This window comes from Cupressus sempervirens, chromosome 4, assembly GCF_028749045.1.
Source record: "Cupressus sempervirens isolate cs-2001-9-10 chromosome 4, ASM2874904v1, whole genome shotgun sequence".
Lineage (NCBI taxonomy): Eukaryota > Viridiplantae > Streptophyta > Pinopsida > Cupressales > Cupressaceae > Cupressus > Cupressus sempervirens.
In genome coordinates, this window is record NC_143121.1 from 837228927 (window position 1) to 837236081 (window position 7155).

The 7155-nt window shown below is 33.0% G+C and overlaps 1 pseudogene; it reads left to right on the forward strand.

Moving 5' to 3' along the window:
* Positions 1-406: 406 nt before the first annotated feature.
* LOC149563994 (cell division cycle 20.2, cofactor of APC complex-like) lies at positions 407-3395 on the forward strand (annotated as a pseudogene).
* Positions 3396-7155: the final 3760 nt, after the last annotated feature.

Genomic DNA, 7155 nt, shown 5'->3' on the forward strand with positions numbered 1-7155 from the left:
CTTCTCCACTAGAAAATGATCACTGCACTAACACAGATCACAAGGGCACAACAAGAGATCACTGTAGAGACATAGACCATAAGGGCATGATAAGAGACAAAAAAAAAAATATTCACTCCTAAATCCTAAATGAAAGGATGAATTGAACAACTAGGTGGGGGCATAAGTTATAAGAAAAATAATCAAAATTTAATGACTTTCAATTTTCCTTCCATCCCCCCAACTCAGCGAAAGTTGCCATTATTGAAAGAATGAAAAAAATTCATGTACATGCCCACGATTTGTCGTACATTGCCTTGGAATGTTGATTTGTTTGTGGGTGTTGATCTAGTTGGTTTTTGCACAAGGTTGAGTGAATTTGATGCAACATTCAAATGATCAAGTATGTCTTTTACTTTTTTTTCTCTTATATTGTCGATGTCATTGAAATACAAACGACATCATCAGAATAATTGGGGAGACTATAAAAAAAGCCAAAATCAGATTATATTGTGTCTACCATTGCAACTTGCCATTGGAAAATCCAAATGTAGTTATATGAAATAGAATTATTTTTATATCATTTGCATTATTTAAATATACATATGAGTTACACAACTACTTGTAAAGCAATGCAAAATATTGATTTTTATAGTCAACAACAAATATTTATTTGAAACATTAACTTAGATATAAAAGAAAAGACATATTAAAAAATAAAGTTATAAGCAAATTAAGTTCTATTGTTAAACATGATTACATATTGTACATTTACTTGAGGCTAGTTGTGAATCCAAACATAGCTGAACTAGATAGCTCAAAGCCTCTATGAAATCAAATACTAAACCATATTGAATTGGCAACCTTCAATCTATTAAAATTCAAGTCATATTCAAACTCAGTTCTATACCAAACTAACTTAAACTCTAAACTGTAACAAAAAACTATTATAATTTTATAGAAAAGAGATTTTATGTTTATATACTAGTTTAAATTTTATTGAAATTTTTTCAACTTGTGTAATGATATCCTATATATAGGTATGAAACATTTTCTAGGCTTTACACACACATAGACTTATTATTTACAAATATATATTTTTAAATAATGTGAAAATGAAAAGAAATAATCATCTTAACTAAAACGTAAACACAAAGACAACCTTGAAATTCACTCAACCTACAAGATAACTATCAAAGTGCATATGAATATTCTTTAAAACACTTTAATGACTGAAACAAAAGTAACTTACAAATTTAATGATATTCAAAATTGTATACAGTAAAACACTATTATTATATCAATAATTATGTGTTCTCATATCCACGCAAGCATTGCACCTCTTTATTAGAACTGAATCGTCACTAACTTTAATAGACGCACTTAAAATTTCAGAGCTCCTCCCTATAAATAACTCTACCACTTTAATAATAATAAACAAATTGACTCTGTGCTCTATAACTGACTGCTTTTACAATTTGGATTTTTCCAGCTTTTGCTTAACTGATGCTGTTGGGCTCTATCCAATTACTACAGGTTTTATTTCGATTTAATACGATGAAGAAGTCTTTTAAATCACCTCAAACGCAAAGCATCAGGACTGTTTCCAGAAGGCCTAAGATCACCCGTCCTCTACGAAAGAAATTGCCAGCTCCAATACAAAATGTCTCTTATCACATTTCCACTCTATTTTATATATATAGAATTAATACAGCACGTTTTAGACAAATTTTTCCAACTGGTGTACCTAAACCTCAAGATCATTGGTTTGTCATTACAGGATCAGGATAGGTTTATCGCTAATAGAAGCTCCATAGATATTGACTGGGCTCGGCATATTGTTAATAAAAGCAATGCAAGTGGAAATACGTCTTCAACGGAAGAATATAACATGACGGAGCAACCGAATAGCTCTGTAGTGGTGGATAATAATAAGCTGTCAAGAATTTTAAGCTTTAGTAAGAAGGCATCTACGCAGGGATTGCAATCCATCTATTCTGAGGCTCTTTTTGTTGAAAATGAGGCCAGAAGTAGCAGATCACACACCCGCTACATACCTGAGGTAAGCGTTGTTCCATTTTTATCTCATGAGGAGATTTGGTTTCTAATCGACAGCTGGCTTGATATATAAGACTAGTTGTGGAATATATAGCGAAATTTTGACTTTGTTCATGTGCTGCAGCACGCGGATAGAACATGGGATGCCCCGTATCTTGTTGATGATAATCATTTGAATCTGCTGGATTGGAGTCATGAAAGCAATATTCTGTCAATAGCTCTTGGCAATGCAGTTTACTAGTGGGATGCAAGCAGGAGCATTACCTCTGAGCTATTGACCGTAGATAGTGATGTTGGTCCGGTCAGCAGTGTTAATTGGTCGCCCGATGGGAAAAATATCGCTATTGGGTTGACTACTTCTCATGGCGCTGTACAGATATGGGACGCTACATCTAACCGACAGGTATATATAAATTATGTGGTCTTTGTTTTATTAATTTTATTTGAAGCGCGCCCATCTAGCTATATTTTGCATAGGCGTACTTATAGTCTTATGATGACATTGAATTGAATATTACAGGTGAGGTCGTTGAAAGGTCACCGTGGCCGTGTAAGCTCGCTTTCGTGGAATGGAAGTAGCACTGTTGCGAGCGGTGGTGAGGACGGTAGAATAATAGTCCACGATGTCCGCGTGGGTGACTCTTGTGTGAAGACGTACAGGGGGCACAAGGAGGAAGTGTGCCGATTGAAGTGGTCCTCATCCGGGGACCAACTTGCGAGTGGAGGGAGTGACAGCTTGGTTCAGTACATATGGGACAGGAGCATGTCCTCCTCCTCAAGTAATGTTAGTCGAAGTCGGTACCTTCACAGGATGGAGGAACATTGTGACGCCGTGACAGCGTTGGCGTGGTGCCCTTTCCAGCACAATCTCTTGGCATCTGGTGCGGGTCTTGCAGACCAGTCAATCAAGTTGTGGAATAGTCTGAGTGGAGCGTGCCTGAAGAGCGTCGACACCTACTCTTCGGTGAATGCATTGCTGTGGAACAGACACGAGCGTGAGCTGTTGAGTGCACATGGGTACAGCGACAACCAGTTGACTCTATGGAAATATCCATCCATCACAAAGATTGCAGACCTCATTGGCCATACTTCAAGGGTGCTGCATCTCGCACAGGTGTAATTCCTGCATTTATTCCTGCATTTTGGTATGTATATGATCAGTTTATGCTAACTCTCACTCTCACTGTATTGTATTTTATTTTGTATTTTAGAGCCCAGATGGTTATACCGTTGCATCAGCTGGAGCAGACGAAACACTACGGTTTTGGAAAGTCTTTGGGACTCCCGATACCTCAAAGGATACCAAAACTAAAGAGCCAGAAAGCATCCTCAGCACTTTTTATATGCACATTCGCTAGTAATGTACTGCCACTTCTTTGTATCATCACGTTCAACACATTTTATTGCCTCGCATAATAAATGCAAGTGCCTATGTTTTTCTGGGGTGTTCATAAACGCCACCTATATTGAAGAATTCAATTAAAAAATCTTAAAGCTTTTAGTGCTTAAACTTATTATATATTCATTTTCCATTATCTAATCTTCAGTTGAATCTCCAACTGCATTCATTTGATTGCTGGACTAGTTTTTTCTTCTTTACCGTTGACCCCTAAGTTCTCACTGCACTCATATACTCCAAAAATTTGCCATTAGGCCTTAATTAATTTAAACGAACCATGATTTTCTGAAGCTGGCATTTCTACCATTGAGCCTATGGGGTATTATCCTCTTTTCTATAATTTCATTAAAAAAAAAATTATTTTATATTTTTTTGAGAGGAAAAATATATTGAATCTTTTTATAGTGTTTAGGACAATTAGATTAACTGTTACTACAGATAAAATTATAGTTTCAAAAATAATATGATGTAGGAAGCAGCTATGGTAGCAGTAAACACGTCTTAATGTATATCATTTGAACACATGTAGAAATTCAAATTCAAAGCTTGAAAATACATTATTTTAAGAGAGTTTTGTATTTCTTATTATTTTAAGAGAATTTCAGAGAGTCTGTCTCTCATTTTTAAACAGTTCCACAAAGTTATCAGTTCCAATTAGATCCCAATTTTTATGTGATTGAATATTTGAAATAGAGACAAAACAAAAGTATATAATATTATCCACTTCTCTAAGAGAAAGACAAATGAATCTATATACTTTTCAATATATTACAACAATATAAATTATTAATATTATTTTTTTATAAATAAATATAAAATATAATGTTTTTAAACTAAATTTTCATTTTAAGCAGAAAATAAAATATAAATGCTTTCTATTGTGAAGAAATTCAAAAATTGTGAAACATTTTTTTCCTTAAACAGGTTATGTATTATCTTTCTGTTTTTTGCTGCACTCGACAAATTTTAAATATGCTATCATTGACCTCTACTTTTCATATTCAATCATATATTTAAAAACTGGTTATTAGAGTAACTGATGAAAGAGAGAAAAAGAATGAACCCAAGAACTGTAGAGCCTGTGTGACGTTATGCTCTTCTTCGATGGAACGAAACCTTCATTAGAAAGTTTTCTTTTAAATATTTGTAGAGGAAAAATGTATTTGGATCTTGCAATGTCTAAGGGAAATAGTCCTCAGCAGCTGAAATAATAAATGTTTTGCTCTTTCTAAAGTTTATCTGATCTAAAATTTATAGAGCCTACAAATATAATCATGTGAAATGATAGAGAAGTTCATAAATATTGAGATAAGAAATTCATTATAAAAATAGGTTGTAGGCAACATAAGAAATTAGTTTTAGAATTTTATTTCTAAATTAGTTTTTTTTTTAAAAATTTAAGATCAACAACGCTATTTTCTATAAGTAGAGTTTTATTTGTAATAATAACAAAGGGATCTAGATGTAATGTTAAGTATTGAACAATTTTTTATTTGAGCATTCTATTTGTCTAAATTGAATGATCTATGTGTCTCTTAAAATTAAAAGAGCTCAAGATCCATATTAATCATCTTAGTTTGGATCTATGTGTGGTTGATTTTTATATTTTCTATATTCATTAACTTTGCAAGAGGATAGCAAAGTTAAAATCCAAACAAGTGCTCCCATTGCAACTCCTACTCCTACTCAAACTTAGCAGAGTGGTGCACAAGAAATACCATCTCCAATAATAATTTTTGGTGCAGGACCATCAAGCCCATATGATTCAAGATCTACTCCAAGTGAAATAGTATTAGTTTCATGGAGACCAAGAACAAGAAGCTTAAAGGACACCTATGATCAAAATGGAGGTGAGAATAATGCTGATTCACTTTCTCTTTTTGCATTATTTTCACAAGTAGATGATCCAATCTATTTTGAGGGTATAATTAATGATGAATATGAAAACATGTTATGAATGAGGAAATTAATGCTATTGAAAAGAATCATACGTGGGACTTAGTAAATATTCTAGAAGGAAAGGATATGATAGGAGTAAAGTGGGTTTATAAGACTAAGATAAATGAAGATGGAGATATACAAAAGCATAACGCAAGACTTGTGGTAAAAGGATACTCACAACAACCTGGAGTTGACTACAATGAAATATTTTCTCCAATGGCTCATCTTGACACAATGCATATCAAATTGATGTCAAATCTGCATATTTAATGGTTTTGTAGAAGAAGAGGTATATGTGAAGCAACCACAAGGATATGAGGTTATAGGAAATGAAAATAAGGTTTATACACTCAAGAAAGCGCTCTATGGACTTAGCTCCTAGAGATGGTATAGTAGAATTGATTCTTATCTCATATAGGAAGGCTTCAACAGGTGTAATAGTGAGCCTATGCTATACACAAAGATGAATAAACAAGGTAAAATTCTAATTATTTGTTTTTTTGTTGATGATTTTTTTTTTTTTTTTTTGTTGATAATTTCATATTTATATGTGATCTATTAGTTGACTTGTTCAAAGAAGCTATAAAGAAGGAATTTGAAATGAATGATCTAGGTCTTATGAAGTACTTTTTTGGTATTGAGGTGAAGCCAGATGAGAATGGTATATTCATCTCACAAGACAAATATGTTAATGATATATTAAAAAGGTTCAATATGATTGCTAGCAAATTAACACCAACACCAACACCAATGATGATAGGTTTGAAGCTCAGCAAGGATGATAGGGGATCTAATGTTGATCCAACATTGTACAAAAGACTTGTTGGTAGTCTAATGTATTTAACTACCACAAGGCCAAATATAAGGTATGGTGTGAGTTTCATTTCAAGGTTCATGTAGTCTCCAAAAGACTCTCATTGGAAAGCAGGGAAAATAATTTTGAGATATGTGAATGGAACAAGAAATAATGAAATTCACTATTCATGTCTAGATGAGTTCAAACACATAGGATATATAAATAGTGATTATGCAGGTAGTGTTGATGATAGAAAAAGTACATTTGGTTATGTATTTCATTTTGGAACAGGTACGGTATCTTGGGCATCCCAGAAACAACCTATTGTGACTCTTTCATTAGCAAAGGTGGAATATGTAGTAGTAACATGGTAGTATGTCATACAATTTGAATAAAAAGCATGTTAGTAGATTTAATGCATAAACAAGAGGAAACAACAAAGATCTTTTGTGATATTAACTTAGTGATTGAAGTATCTAAGAATCCTATGTTTGATAAGAGAAGCAAGCATATAGATGCCTGTTACCATTTCATCAAGGAACTAATTAACAATAGAGGGCTATATTTGGATTATTACAAATCTAAAGATCAATATATAAATATTTTCGCCAAGCCACTATGAAGAGAAAGCTTTGAGCACTTAAGAGATTGTTTGAGAATTCTAAGTGGTGCTAGTTGTGGGGGTATTGAAATTTGTAATGACAACCATCAAGATACATACATTATTAGTATTTCAGTTAGATAGGTGCAATTTGCAATATTCAACACATCAAATAATAATAAATGTTTTCTCTCTACAAAGCTTATCTTATCTAAAATTTGTAGACCCAGAAAATATGATTTAAAACATTCACAGTAAACATGTGAAATTATAGAGAAGCTCATAAATATTGAGATAACAATTTACTTTTAATGTAGGTTGTAGGAAATGAAAGAAATATTGTGTCTGTAAGAGGAAAACCTCCTAAGAAGTCTTTTAGTT